This window comes from Rhineura floridana, chromosome 7 (assembly GCF_030035675.1).
Source record: "Rhineura floridana isolate rRhiFlo1 chromosome 7, rRhiFlo1.hap2, whole genome shotgun sequence".
NCBI classification, from domain to species: domain Eukaryota; kingdom Metazoa; phylum Chordata; class Lepidosauria; order Squamata; family Rhineuridae; genus Rhineura; species Rhineura floridana.
Genome location: NC_084486.1, coordinates 3,402,063 through 3,418,535, shown reverse-complemented (window position 1 = coordinate 3,418,535; position 16,473 = coordinate 3,402,063).

The window sequence follows — 16,473 nt, the reverse complement described above, 5'->3', positions numbered from 1 at the left end:
GTTTGGCAAATGAAAAAGAAGAGAAAACAAACCATTCTATTATGAAGCCACCAGGGAGCAAATCAACAAGTTCTTCAGAAAAAATCATGTTTAGAGACAATGAAGGAAGCTTATTAGCACATTCCTATATACAGCCTCTCATGTATAAGGAGACTGAGCAAGGCAGAGCAATGGTTTTCTCAACTTTTTCTAAAAGGATTGTGTCTTAATTTTGATCCTTTCAGGGCACCATACTCCTAGTTAAAGTAGGAAAGGGCCTCCAATACTCCTCTAGTCCAAATTATTTTCCAACAACCTACATTTCTGAAGGCATTTTTTATTTTCCAGTCATTCTATAGTTTACTACACTTACCTGAAGGACTATCTCACTGGTAAAGCATTGGTGGCTCTTCACCCTGAATAATCAGTAATATTTTAGTCCCGAGGAATTTCAGAAACTTGGAGTCTTGATATGCCAAACTTCTGTCAGTGTTTTTATACCTACTTCAGGTGTACACTTAAAAACACTGATCCATCCCTCTCTCTAACCTTTGGGCAATTTGAGAAATTTACCTTCAAATTTTCCATACCCCTGAAAACTGAAAATGAGCACACAGTTAGTGATATTGCTATAAAAATCTATTCAGACATCAATATATGACCACAAATGATGGTAGATCACTGTGGGATCAAGTAATCCAGTAATATTATATCAGTTTCACATATTGTTTTGCTGCTATGGCAATATATACAAAATAATGGTGAAAACTGAATTATGGCACTGAATTATTTGTCTTAATTCTGTACCTTCCTCATGCTACGGTCATTTCAAAGTTATGTGTTATTTATTTTTAGAACAAAGCAATCCACATTATGTTTGAAGACATAGCAAGCTGTCTTAGAACAGGTCAGACTCATTGCTCACCCAGCCCTGTACTGTCCAGGGTCCAAGCAAGGCAAGAGGAAGAATGCAACTTTACCAAAACCCTGAGATCTGAGGGGCTTCACTAGCCTGTACACCTAGTACCAAGAGGAAAGATATCGATGCCAAATAATGTTCAGTGTAAGTTAAGTGTAAAGTGATGTGCCTTGGGGCAAAAAACTAATAACTCTAACTTTAGAGGGATTATGCAACATGAAACTGTTGAATTACAATTCATCAGGGGCATTTCCACATGGCAGTTTATTGTAGACTCCATCTGCTAAATAAAAACAAAAATTGGAAACAGTAAATCTAGTTTAATGGGGTCAGGGGACCATGACAATGGGGTGACATCCACCCCCGCATCTCCAGACCACCCCTTCCTCCATCTGGAGCAAAAACCAAGTTGAGGGTGTGCCTTGCCCTATGTGTCGGGCCAGCGACAACTTGAGACAGCCCCATGGTCATCATGTAGGCCATGAAGTCCCAAGCCAGAACATTAGAGGCAGCCTCAGGGTGGACATTGAAATCACCCAGGACTATCATTCTGGGATCCTCCAATACCACAGCCACAATGGCCTCTGCCAGCTCAGTCAGAGAAGCTGCCAGGCAGCAGGGTGGACGGTACACCAGCAGCAACCCTAATCTCCTGTTTCCTTGGCCCGACACCAGTTGCAGGCCCTCACAGCCAGCTCCAAGACAAAGTGGTTTTCTGGTGACAGAGATGGAAGTTCTGTAGACCGCAGCAACTCCTCCCCCCCCTTCCCTGCAGCCTGTGCTGGTGTTGCACAGAGTATCCAGGTGGGCAAAGCTGGGTCAGATCAACTCCTGCCAGCTCACCCACCCAGGTCTCGGTAATGCACACCAAATTGGCACCTTCATCCATGATCAAATCATGGATGAGTGTGGTCTTATTGTGTACCGATCTGGTGTTAAACAACAACACACACAGAGGCCAGTGGGCACAGCAGATACTCAATGAGGAATCCATCCATGAGAGGAGTGGGAGGGAAGAAGGTGTAGATAGCATTGCCCTTGTCTTCTATGGTAATTCACCATCCCCCCATGGCCATACCTCCCTCTACCCATGATCGCTGAAATTGGGGTGGCATCACCCATGTCCCTTCTTACTAAGACTCCTCCTAAACACCTGATATGGACCCAACAAGAGCCCACCAACAAAACCTATCTGAGCCAATTATCAAAGTAGGCCTCTGACAGAATTGGGAACAGTCAGACCCACTCAATATTTATCACAGAGGGCACATCTACTCCCCCTCTGTCTCACACCCAGGGAGGGCCAGCCTTCTTCCAGTTACATACTCTCACTCTGAAGGCATCTGGCAACTTTCTCCTATCATTCAGTTCACTGCACAGGCGCTCACCTTGCACAGGAACTATACATGAGCCATACACCCTCCCCACTACCAACCTCCCCCAGATTGGTTAGGAAAAAGAAAAAAATAGAAAAGGATAGCGCCCTCGCCCTTGGGACTCCCTAAAGGGCTCCCTAAGGAGAAATCCCCTTTGGTGTCACCCCTTCTGTGGTGACCCCGCTGGCAGCAGACCCGCCACCCAAGGGCAGCTGGTCTTTTATCCCTCCTGACCCAGCCAGGAGCTGATGCAAGAGGCTGTAAGATTAATTGCAGCCTCTCTCTGGAGCTAGGGTCAGGCAGGGGGTCCCAGTCCTTGCAACACTTACCAGGAACATCAGCTGTCTCAAAAGACAGAAACCCAGAGGAGCAAGCAGCAAGCTCCCACATGCTCAGAGACTCACTCCCAGGGCAGATCTTCTACAGTCCCTCTAGTGCTGCAGCTGTTCCCCTGATTTGTTTTTGTCACACAGCATATGTTAATTAGCTTACCAATGCCAGGATTTCTGAGTTATCACCAACAGCTGTTTTGTGAATGGCCACTGTTAATAACATAGTTATAACTATCTGTACTTTCTGCATTCCATTTCCCTCTGACCTCACTGTTTACAATTCTTTCCACTCCAATGATGTGTACTTGTTATTCTTGAAGGTGCCACAAGATTCTTTGTTTTTTTAACTTTACACGTACACTGAGTCTTGTTTTTCAGCACTGACCTCAGCAAAGGTGAAGTGATCCTGGACAGCTCCATGCAGGCATCAGATGTTGCTTCAGCAGCAGTCATCCTCAGACTGAACCTTAGACTTAGCTGCCTTTGTTGAGAGAAACCTCTTCATTAAAAATTGATGGAGAGTGGTTGCACTAGGACTTCTGAGCTGGAGTCCTCTAAGGGTGATGTGACAATCTTGGGCCACAGGGGTATCGGCACACAGGCTCTTATTGAATTTGTGTGTCTGTCAGTTAGTGCTTGTGGGGTTGGCCCTGAGGTCAATTCCCTCTCCCATTCTGAGAAAGATAATCTGACCCCAGGGTTGTGACACACTAATGGGATCTAGCTGGCGGGAACTGACCACAAAAAAATTCTTAGGATCATGGGGGACAAAGAAAGTCAGCCCAATGAAAACAACATCTCAGCTGAGAAAAAAAGGGAATTACATCCTAAGAATTATTAGGGAAGGGACTCAAAGCAAAACTAGTTGTTGTTATGGGTATTTTTCAGCTTGTGCAACCTTGAGGATGTGAACAAACTACTTGAAGGGTTGACATTTACCATTTGCCTTTTAGACGCATGTTATTTATATTATTGTCATTTCTGGCTACTGAAATCAGCCAGGACTGGGCTGGACACTTGGACTACAAAGGTGGTTGATGCCTCCTAAGATAAGATGTGGTCCTACTCCTTTAAAGGAAGCAGTAGTGATGTTTTTATTGAAGAAACTCAGTTTGGAATATGTGATTTTGGACATCACTATCCAGTATATAATCTTCCATTCTTGGGTAAATTGTTGGAGAATGTGATGGCTTCTCAACTGCAGGTAATATTTGAGGATAGTGATTATTTGAATCCATTCTAATATGGCTTCATGCCTGGGTTTTGGATAGAAGCAGCCTTGGTCACCTGTAGGTTATTTTTGCCAGGAAATAGCTGGGGGGAATGCAACCCTGTTTGTTTCTTCCAGACCTTTCAGTGGCTTTCCATACCACCAACCATGGTATCCTTCTGTGCCACCTGGCTGAGTTGGGCTTGAGCCTGGGAGGTATGGTGGTCTAGTAGCTCCAGTCCTTCCTGAAGAGCTGGTCTCAGAAGGTGGTGCTGGTGGCCTTTGGCTTATACAGTGCCTCAGAGTTCCATCTTTCCCCCCAAGCTTTTAACATCTACATTAAACCACTTGGAGACATCATCCAGAGCTTTAGGCTAAGATGGCACCAATATGTGGATGACACATAGCTCTGCCTCATGTTCCCAACTGCTCATCTGATGGAGGCTTTGGAACTCTTGAATCCCTGTCTGCAGGTGGTTTGGGGATGATGAAGGCAAAGAAGCAGAAGCTTAATTCAAGCAAGAAGTAGCTGCTCTGCATATGTTGTCCTTCTAGTCTCAGTCCTATCTATGGAAGCACAATTGGCAGGGATGGCTAAGAATGTCTTGTATCATCTTAGGCTGATATGCCACCTGTGATCCTATCTGGAAGGGCGGATCTTGTCTCAGTTATTCATGTACTAGTGACATCCAAGTTAGAGTACTGTAATGTGCTTTACCATGGGTCTGCCTCTGAAGATGATTCAGAAACTTCATCTGGTGCAGAATGCTGTTGCTTGCATGCTGGTTAGAGTAGGACAGTCAGAGTATGTGACATGAATATTATACCCATTGCACTGATTGTTAGTGCATGCTTGATCTCAATTAAAAGTATTGGTCTTGACCTTTTAAAGCCCCAAATGGTTTGGGACCAGTTTGGGACCACTTATTGAACTCTGTGAAGTCAATAATTTGTTTCTTGCAAACATATTTTTTAAGCAACCAAAAAGATGACTGTACATGTGAACATCATCAAATGGTCAATATAGGAATCAAATTGATTATATAATTGGTAGCAAAAGATGGAGAAGTTCCATACTCTCTGCAAAAACAAGACCAGGAGCAGACTGTGGTACAGATCATGAACTGGTAATATAGAAAATCAGAGTAAAGCTAAAGAAGAACAATGCAATCATAATGCCAAAATACAATTTAAATAACATCCCAGAAGAATATAAAGATTAAATAAGGAATAGGTTTGAGGCTTTAAACTTAGTTGACAGAGAACCAGAAGAACTATGAAGTGAAGTCAGAGACATTATCAGGGAAGAATGAAAAAAGACAATACCTCTAATTAAAAAGAGAGAAAGACCTCAATGGATGACTGAAGAAATTATTTAAATGGTTAAAGAGAGAAGGAAAGCAAAAGGAGATAGAAACACAGTCAGAACCCTAAATGCAACAATACAGCGACTAGTACATAGGGACAAAGAGAACTATTACAATAGTTATTCTATAGAAATAGAAGAAGACAACAAAATGGGAAGAACAAGAGCCCTATTCCAAAAGATTAGAGAAATGAAAGGGAAATTTAAACCAAGAGAAGGAATGTTGAATAATCAACATGGGAACACACTGACTGACCGAGAGAATGAAATAAAAGGAAGATGGAATCAATACACTGAAGAACTATATAAAAGAGATGCCAGGATGACAGATTCATTCACAGAGGAACCGTATGATGCAGGACCGGAAATTTTAGAACTTGAGGTGAAAACTGCTCTTAAAATACTTGGAAGAAACAAATCATCAGGAACAGACGGCATACCAATTGAGTTGCTACAAGTTACTGAGATGGAATCTGTCCAAATTTTGACAAAAATTTGTCAATAAATATGGAAAACTCAACAATGGCCCGCAGACTGGAAGAGTTCAATATATACCCCAATTCCAAAGAAAGCAGATCCCAGGGAATGCAGTAATTATCAAACTATTGCTTTAATATCCTATGCAAGTAAAGTAATGCTCAAGATTCTACAACAGAGGCTCTTGCCATATATGGAGTGAGAAATGCCAGATGTCCAAGCTGGATTTAGAAAATGAAGAGGTAACAGAGACCATATTGCAAACATACGTTGGATAATGGAACAGAACAAAGAATTTCAGAAGAAAATCACCCTGTGCTTTATAGATTACAGCAAAGCCTTTGATTGTGTAGATCATTAAAAACTATGGAATGCTTTAAAAGAAATGGGGGTGCCACAGCATCTGATTGTCCTGATGCGCAACCTATACTCTGGACAAGAGGCTACTGTAAGGACAGAATATCGAGAAACCAATTGGTTCCCAATCAGAAAGGGTGTGAGATGGGTATATTTTAACACTTTGTTTAATCTATATGCAGAACATATCATACAGAAAGCGGGACTGGACCAAGATGAAGGAAGTGTGAAAATTGGAGGGAGCATCAATAATTTAAGATATGCAGACGATACCATACTACTAGCAGAAACCAGTAATGTTTTGAAATGAATGCTGTTGAAAGTTAAAGAGGAAAGCACAAAAGCAGGACTACAGCTGAATATAAAGAAGACTTATGTAACTCAGGGCCAGATTAAGCTGAGGAGGGCCCGTAAGCTGATTCTGAGCCGACCTCCGTCCCATCCCATCCCATCCCCCCCGCTTCACCTACCTTTCCACTTTTTGGGGGGCTGCACGCACTGTGTGTGCAGGTTTGCCATCTATCAAGATGGCGGCCAAGGTTTCTCTAAGGGGCTGATGTCTCTGCCGCCATCAACCAAGATGGCAGCAGAGGCTTCAGCCCCTTAGGGAAACCTCAGCCGCCATCTTGATTGATGGCAAACCACAAAAAACAGTGGAGAAAAAGGTAAGTGAAGCAGGGGGATGGCGGGCAGTTTGGAAGCTCTTGTCCCGCGATCTGCAGCTCCTGTCCTGTTTCCATGGATCGCGGGCCCCCAAGAGCTCCGGGGCCCTTAGGTTTCAGCCTACTAACCATAATGGATAATCCGGCCCTGAACTTTAAAGTTGACAATGAGGACATTGAACTTGTCAAGGATTATCAATACCTTGGCACAGTCATTAACCAAAATGGAGACAATACTCAAGAAATCAGAAGAAGGCTTGGACTGGGGAGGGCCGCTATGAGAGAACTAGAAAAGGTCCTCAAATGCAAAGATGTACCACTGAACATTAAAGTTAGGATCACTCAGACCATGGTATTCCCAATCTCTGTGTATGGATGTGAAAGCTGGACAGTGAAAAAAGTGGATAAGAGAAAAATGAACTTATTTGAAATGTGGCGTTGGAGGAGAGCTTTTCAAATATCATGGACCACGAAAAAGATAAATAATTAGAACAAATTACACCAGAACTATCACTAGAAGCTAAAATGTTGAAACTGAGGTTATACTTTGGACACATCATGAGAAAATATGATTCACTAGAAAAGACAATAATGCTGGGAAAAACAGAAAGAAGTAGAAAAAGAGGAAGACCAAACAAGAGATGGATTGATTCCATAAAGGAAGCCACAGACCTGAACTTACAAGATCTGAACACGGTGGTTTATAACCATAAGTTGTAATCGACTTGAAGGCACATAACAACAAAACCTGGATACCCTTTGGATGTCCTCTTTGGGTACCAAGGGACTGGACTTTCTCAGTGGTGGCCCCACAGTTGTGGAATTCTATTTTAATTCAATATATGGGTTCATCACTACAAGTCTTAAAATCGGCATTAAAGACCTATTTGTCCCAAGTTACTTTTTTCTTCAGAATGTATTGTACTGCTTCTGTCTGATCTGGTGCTGATATTTTAACGATATTGTGCCGGCAATGTTTCTGTTTTTATTGCTGTTTTACATCTACTGACTCCCGTTGCCTTCTTTTACAATGTTTTATCATTATTTTGTTTTTTATTAAATGTGATTTTATATTTAATTTTATAGGTAAGCTGCCTTGTGAGGACTTAGTCCTAAAAGACTGCCTAAAACTATCTTAAATAAAAAAAAAAATCCAATAATATACTGCTATACCTATTTATGGTGTGACCACACTTTGAAAACTGTGTACAATTCTGTTTGCCGTATCAAAGCAGATATCAAAGTGCTGGTAAGTACAACCAAAATGATCAAGGGCCGGAGCAACTCCCCTATGAGGAAAGGATCCAGAATTTTGTGATTTTTAGCTTAGAGAAAATTTGCCTAGGGATAACAATATGGAGGTTTATAAAATTTACACAGAGGATGGAGAAAGTGGACGGAAGAAAGCTTTTCTTCCTTGTAACACTATGTGGGGTCATCCAATAAAATTGATTGGCAGAAGATTCAGACAAGATCAAATACCCCAGCATGTGATTTATTTATGGAATTTGCTGTCACATGATGTGATGATGGTCACTAGCTTAGATGGCTTTAAAACAGATTAGACAGAGGATGAGTCTATCAATGTCCTGGCCAACCCCATTGGAATCAGTCTCAGTCACGCTGGTGTATTTTTCTCCTGTATGTTTAACGAAAAACTTCAATTTAGAGTGGTTCATAAAGATCCTCCATGCGCAGAGTGGTAAGCGGCAATAACGCAGCCGAAGCTCTGCTCATGGCCGGAGTTCGATTCCAACGGAAGGAGGAAGTCGAATCTCTGGTAAAAGGGGTCGAGGTCCACTCAGCCTTCCATCCATCCGTGGTAGGTAAAATGAGTACCCGACATATGCTGGGGGGTAAAGAAAGGCCAGGGAAGGAACTGGCAATCCCACCCCATATATACGGTCTGCCTAGTAAACGTCACAAGACGTCACCCTAAGAGTCGGAAATGACTCGCACTATAAGTGCGGGGACACCTTTACCTTTAGAGTGGTTCATGCATCAGTTTACAGGTCACACAAGATTCTGCATCTCTACACAGCATAACTAGACATGACTACTCAAAGCTAAGATGTTGTCGCAGCAATTAGACACACACCCTTACAATCCTTAAGTAGATTTGGGCAGGCTCTTTCTACTTGCGTGAGGAAGACGTCATGGAATGCGAATGAGTGTGCAAATGAACAATCCTCCTAAGTGGGAAAGTGAGGGCCAGCTGAGCCTGCCTTCTCAGTTGTCTGTGTGTCTGGGGTGATGGGGGTGGTGGCACTTTCTCAAGAACCACCTCGTGTAGAGGAGGTGTGTGCAGTGGAAGTGCCTTGGGAGAAGAGGTGGGTTGGTGGGGAGAAGAGGGGATGGGCTACTGATCAGCTGTAACTGGAGCTAAGGGGGAAGAGCTGTCCCTGTCAAAAGAACTGAAGCCTACTGTCTCGGCACGTCCTGGTTGCAAGTTGCTAGGACCCTCCCATGGGTCCCATTCCATATCTTCGTCGTCTTCTTCAGACCTCCAGGCTCATGACAATCATTGGTTACTAGTCATGATGCATCGTCTAGGTTCAAAGGCACTAGATCACTAATTCCAGTTGCTGTGGGAGCAACAACTGGAGAGGGCAATTGCACTTGTGTCCTGTTTGTGGGCTTCCCAAAGGCATCTGGCGGACCACTATGAGAAACATGATGCAGGAGCATATGAATCTCTAGTCTCATATAATGCAGCTCTTATGTTCTCATGTCTCATGGTGAGCAAATATAGAGAGCACAAAGGGGAACTTTGACAGGGGATTTTGTGAAAACAGTCTGGTTTCTGAACAAATATAAGAAGAAAAATGTGTTAATACTCATTTTCTTTGAACTAGGAATGGGCCAATCAGTCTTCTTCCTGTCTGTATCATTTTTACATGTGTGTTCATCGATAGATTCTCTCTTGTTTCTGCATTAATCTGTTATTTAAAAAACCAAACTGCATGAAATATTGCATTTAAATATGCATTTAAATAGTATTAAACATATTTTCTATCAAACTAAGCATTTTAAAATATTGTGATATATTTTTATTATGTACACCATTTACAGAGTTTTGTGATTAAGTGGTCTATAAATCTTTCTAAATAGAAATAAATAAATAAACTGCATTGGACGGTTGAGGAAGTATGCAAGCCAGCGGATAACTAAGTTCTGATCCACACATTAGTCCTGGAGGTGTGGTTCAGTTTCCTCAGTTGGCACTGGAGTTCACAAAGATAAAATTCTCAAGCATCCCTGCTTAGGACACAATTTCAGGGATCTAGACACAAATACACAACTAAGAGATAAACATACATTACACTGTTGGCAAATAAGCAAGAAGGAAGTAAATAATCCCTTACACTATGAGTGCTGCAAATGTCTCTCATGTTCCCACCCCTGCCCCAAAGTAGAAAACTGCAAATTAGCATTAACAAACTTTCCTCAATATATTATATATTTATTATTTGATTTATATCCCACCCTTCCAGCAGGAGCCCAGGACGGCAAATAGTCATGTCTCCAGCACACAGTAAGTTGTGTGTTGGTGGGAGCATCAGTCTGGAAAGCATCCTGTTTCTGGGGGTGCAATTGGTTATGTGGTGGGGAGAGGGAAGCTATAGGATCCAGCGGACCAGACCCTTATCTCCCCATCCCCGGCAGGTCAAATTTGAAAGGTGGGCAGGACCACCAACCTGTCAAGCCCCGGATGTCATTATGACATCAGGTGACATTGTGCTTTGATGCCCCAGTTGTCAGGACTTCATGTGGCCTCTGTTCCTCATCACCTCATTCTAGGGACTTTGATATTGATCCCTGCCTGACTTCTCTCCAGCTATTCCTCTGAAATGTTCAGGCCCCCTCCACCTCACAATCTTGCCCTGTCAAAGATCCTTTCCCTACAGGAGTCTTAGTTTACAGACTAATACCAGACCAATTTATGACCACAGCCTGCCACCTACTGGGTTTTCCTCTTCTTTACACCAGCAAACTCTGAAGTTTAGATAAAGTGTTAGTGTTATGCTCATTCTGTGTGAGGCGTTTTGTCCTTATATCCCTAGCTGGAAGAATTGTGCTACAGTTGCTGCTTGGGTGTTATGCTGAGAGTCCTGAGGAACAGTACTGACAATGGTGCTGAGAGTACAAGTGTTATTCACCCATCCTTCTCATCATCTGTTGATTTATGAGATGGCATTTCCTTGCTGGGTCTTCCATACTGCTAGCAGCTGCAGACTTGGTATCCTGTCCACTATTGGGGCTGGTGGGAGGAAGTGAGAGGCAGTCATAAGGGGTATGTATTTAGCTGCAGTAATTTTGTTGATGTTTTAACTGTACTTTGGCAGGGAAGGCAGAACTTTTACCTCAAAGAATATAGGATCCAGATTACTCTGGCTACTAATTTGATCATCTTCAGCCGTGACCCCAGAACTGTCCATTGCATCCCTCTTATACTGCTGTGGCTCTTAGATTGACAGGCAGAGCAATCCTATGGCCACCACCATATGCTGGAGCTTGGAGACCAGCAGAACTGACTGGTATTAGATGCTCTCCCAACAGCAAGGTCAAACCTGCAGTAAAGGTAGTATAAAAGACGGCTAATGGAACATAGAATCATAGAATCATACAGTTGGAAGGAGCCTAAAAGACCATCGAGTCCAACCTACCGCTCAATGCAGGAGTCCAACTTAAAGCATACCCGAGAGATATCTGTCCAGCTGCCTCTTGAATGCCTCCAGTGTTGGAGAGTCCACCACCTCCCTAGGTAATTGGTTCCATTGTCGTACCGCTCTAACAGTTAAGAAGTTCTTCCTGATGTTCAGCCAAAATCTGGCTTCCTGCAACTTGAGCCCATTATTCCGCATCCTGTACTCTGGGATGATCAAGAAGAGATCCTGGCCCTCCTCTGTGTGGCAACCTTTCAAGTACTTGAAGAGTGCTCTCATATCTCTACTCAGTCTTCTCAAGGCTAGACATGCCCAGTTCTTTCAGTCTCTCCTCATAGTGCTTTGTTTCCAATCCCCTGATCATCCTTGTTGCCCTCCTCTGAACCTATTCCAGTTTGCCTGCATCCTTCTTAAAGTGTGATGTCCAGAACTGGATGCAGTTCTCAAGATGAGGCACAACCAGTGCCAAATAGAGGGGAACTAGTACTTCATGCAATTTGGAAACTATACTTCTGAGGGTGCAACTGGTTATGTGGTGGGGAGAGGGAGGCTATAGGATCCAGCAGACCAGATCCTTATCTCCCCATCCCCGACAAGACAAATTTGAAAGGTGGGCAGGACCACCTACCTGTTAAGCACCGGATGTCACTATGACATCAGGTGACACTGTGCTTTGATGCCCCAATTGTCAGGACTTCAAAGCACAGTGCTAGCCTGTTTGAAATCTCTTTTGCAAACAGCCCTGCCCTGTTCTTGAACCTCCAAAAACTGGAGGTTTAAAGAGCTGTGTGGGGCTGTTTGCAAAGAACTATACTTCTGTTAATGTAGCCTAAAATAGTATTTGACTTTTTTGCAGCCACATTGCACTATTGGCTCATATTCAGCTTGTGACCAACAATAATTCCAAGATCCTTCTCGAATGTAGTATTGTTGAGCCAAGTACCTCCCATCTTATAACTGTGCATTTAGTTTCTTTTTCCTAGCTGTAGAACTTTGCACTTATCCTTGTTAAAAGTTGGTTGTTTTCTGCCAAATGCTCCAGCCTATCAAGATCACTTTGAATTTACTATCCCTCTCAACTTTGGGTGACTTGCACACTATTTTGTGACAATTTGGTTGGCTTTATAATGGAATTGCCAAAATATAGATTTTGGAATTTATCTGAGCAAAGCTGATTATCGTAATACTTAGTGCTTATGTATTACTTTACAAAAGTGCTTAAAAGTTTCACATATGATGGCTATTCAAGCATAGAAACACTGTCACAACCTACCAATCACTATGTCACTCCTGATTATGCCCTTTATTGACTATCTGTAAATAGCACCAATCAGCAAGAGTGGTAATGTCAAGATGTCATATAATACATTCCATAAGAGCTTATCCACATGGGAGCATTACTTTGTTCTAAAGACACTGTTTTTACCCACATTTTCTATATGCCCAATGAAACTGCCAAGCAATTGCTCCCCAAATCTCAAAGGCATATACTCTTTCTTGTTCCTCACACATTTTATACTTCTATTTGAATTCAGATTCACTAATAGGAAAAAAAACCTTGCTGTTTAAGAACGTACCTATAACCAACAGATATTTCTATCAAACTTTAAAAAGCAGGGAAATTAGGCAGTTATAGTGAATGCACCAGGGGAGGAGACCTGACTTCCTCTCTGAGATATTATACTGTCCTACAAACTGGTAAAAATGCAAACACAATTTCACACTCCAATCCACTTCCTTTGTAGCTTGGAAGAATTTGGTAATATGTGCCTCTGAGTATATGATGAGTGGTGGCAACACCTGCTATCTCCAAAGATGGAGAGTTATATTTTTGTATGTTCGTTGGTGTTCTTCTTACTTTGCTTCTTTCCTGTGTTACTACTGTTTCTACATAGAATCTAACCTAGAAAATTTCTCTCATTATTTATCCTAGAAATGTGTCAAATTTATTTTTATTAATTTCAAAGTCTTTTTATTGGTCAGTGTCATATGATGGTGAAGACAGCCTTTTGTGTTTCAAACTGGAGGTTATGTTCTATTTCTATTTTGGGTGCATTAACAGTTGAATCTGAAACTGCAGCTTGATGTAAAATCAGACTGATTACAATATGTTGCTACTTAAGCAATGACTCTAGTTGGAAAAAACAAACTTGGCCTGCCCAACATGCATGTTTTCAGCCTGCTATGTTTAAACCGTGCCACTTAAGGAAAGGTGGGCATGGTCAATTAAAAACATAGAGCAATTTTCTTGAATATATTTCACCTCCCACTGTTTTATCTTGTGCAAACTGAGACACTCCTCATGTCCATTGGAAACTACTATGCAGAATAGTCAGTGCCATTATTCCACAATTGTTTTCGGAGCTTTTTAGTGTAAATTTTGCAAAGTGTTGCTGTACTTCACATATTCACAAAGACAGAAGCAAAAGGAAATGATTTACTATAGGAAATTTGATTAAATTTCAAAGTAAATCAAACATATTTAAAGTGACTATCTGAACGATATCAACTGTCTTAATATTGTTGCTTCCTCCCTGCTAAAACAAAATCAGCACAGCACATGTCTTCTTTCTGTTATTTGGGCTGATTGCATATTTTGCCACCACTCACCATATGCTCAAAGGCACATATTACCAAATTCTTCCAAGCTATACAGGGGTCTGGATTTTTTTTCTCGTTTTGCACTTTGAACTCTCTATTCTCTCTGAGTGTTTTGTGTGTCGCCATAAAACGTAAGAGGGTTGTTAAGCAAGCATTTCTGAGTTCAGGAATATAAGTTTTGTAAGGTTTTGTCTTGAAATGAGCATATGGGAAGCAGCAGAATGGCATGGGGGAGATTTGCAATTTAACATTGCGGACCGTAAAAAATCCACGCTAGCTATAATATACAGCCATTCTCATGGCTGTATACTATGTTATGCAAACATTTATGTCAATCTACTGTTCTCTAGCCAATCAGCTTCTTGTTGTCTGGCCAATCAGCTCTCTGCACCTCTCAGCCAATCCTAATCCAAAAGTGTACCCAGAGCTTGGAAGTAACTCGTTACAAATAATGAGTTACTTGTAATTTATTACTTTTTAAAGTAACGAGTGGGTAACTTCATTACATTTTGCTAGTAATAGAACGACTAGTAATTTCCTTACTTTTCAGCAGCAATGGTAATGTTTCCAGCATTACTTTTGGGTGTTACTTGGGGGGGAGCAGTGGAAGTCTTCTGCTTCTCTGATTGGTGGATGAAAGACATGTGCCTCAAACTGGGCTTCTGCGCAACATTGCTCTTCCCTCGTGCTCTGTGTTAGGAGGCACGAGGGAGGAAGTGGAGAACCAGACCGTTCGCCATGGAGCGGAGAGAGAGAGAGATAAAATTTCTACAAAAATGGACAGTGGAGGGAGAAAGCCGGAGGGCAAGGATGAAGGAGGAGAAGGCAGTAGCAGAATGGAGGTGAAGAGCTGTGGAGGTGAGTGACGATGATGTGTATGTGTGTTACCCTTTCCAGCTTGTAGGGATGAACTCCAGACTCACTCCAGATGGTGGATCTCCACTCGGACTCACTCCGGATGGTGGATCTGCACTCGCCCTCCCTTTTCCCCCACCTGCCTGCCTGACTACCCGCTCGTTCACTTGCCCTACTGCCCCCGCTCCGCCCTTTCGCCGCCCTGCCCACCCCCACCCCCACTTGCCCTGCCACCCCCACTCACCCTGCCCCCCACTTGCCCTGCTGCCCCCGCTCTCTTGCCCACCCCTTGATCACCCTGCTCGCCCCCCCGCTCTCTTGCCTGCCCCTGCTCTCTCTCCCACCCCCACTCACCCTGCCACTCCCCGCTCGCCCTGCCGCCCCAGGATGCTTAACAGCCAGTCGGGCCTCATTGCAGTAAGGTGGCGAGAATGATGCAAAGGAGGACAGGATTCCTGTAGGTGCTGCTTTCCTCCTTCCTAGGTGACGAGGTGCTCCTGCCAGAATTCCTTATCCTCTCCAGCAATTTCAGGTAAAGGAGTCCTGTTCTCCCCTGCCCTTGATTTGGAGGATACGATGAGATGCAGCTGCATACAGTTATAATGCAATTACTTTGGGATGCCTTATTGTAAGTGAAAATATAATAGTAATAACAACAACAACAGCAAATCCAAAAAACCCACCACCCCTGTAGACAGATCTCCTCTGTCCCTACCTCCCAGCTCATTACGATGCCATCACCAGAACCAGCATTGAAAGAAAGGTTGCTTCTGTTCTTGTGTAGAAATAACCATTGACACAGGAGCTCTGGTGTTCTGTGAAGAGCCGATGAAGGGGTTAAACAGATGTTTCCAATACAATGTCCAACAGTTTCATTGATTTAAAAATTAAATTAAAAAGCAGGGGACCCACAACTGAGGAGATGCCTAGATCAAGATATCCACAGTGCTTCAGCACTTACTACCCAGAGAGGGAACATTTTTCTTTTCTGCTTTTACAAATGTGTTTAATTTCTTCTCCTCCTTCTCTGCTGGTCCTGGATTGCTTTCTTAGCCCATTCTGCAGAACAGGCACAGATATGGCACACTCAAGGTTTTAAAATCTCACAAATAAACATAGTTGTACTAATTGGCGGAGTGACAGCCTTGTTAAGTCTGCTCCTGCAAAAACAGCAACAGGTCTTAAGGCATCTTAATGTCCACCAAATGTATTATGGTATAAGCATTGGTGGACTACAGTCCACTTTATCAGATGCACGTGGTGTAATCCTAAATTAGTAACCATATATATGTATGGTTGGAGGGAAGGAGTATATCGAATTGAAGTCAGAGGCGAATGGGATGCAAAAGGAACAGACAGTAACCATTATACTTGTTAACTGATCACTGTCATTGTTTTGCTTTTAGGTTATGTTGGTCAATTTAGGACTCCACCATGCTTTTGATGAAGCAGACTGCTAGCCTTTAAGCTGCCATAATATTCTTTACAGTTATACTAGCTTAGTAGCTAGTATGCAAATGAAGGCAGCACATTTCCATCTGTCTCACTGGTTAACTCCATCATTGGAGCTGCTCAGTTGGTGGATGTAAATGCAAATTGTGTGTGTGTTATGTGCCTTCAAGTCGATTATGACTTATGGCGACCCTATGAATCAGAGACCTCCAAGAGTATC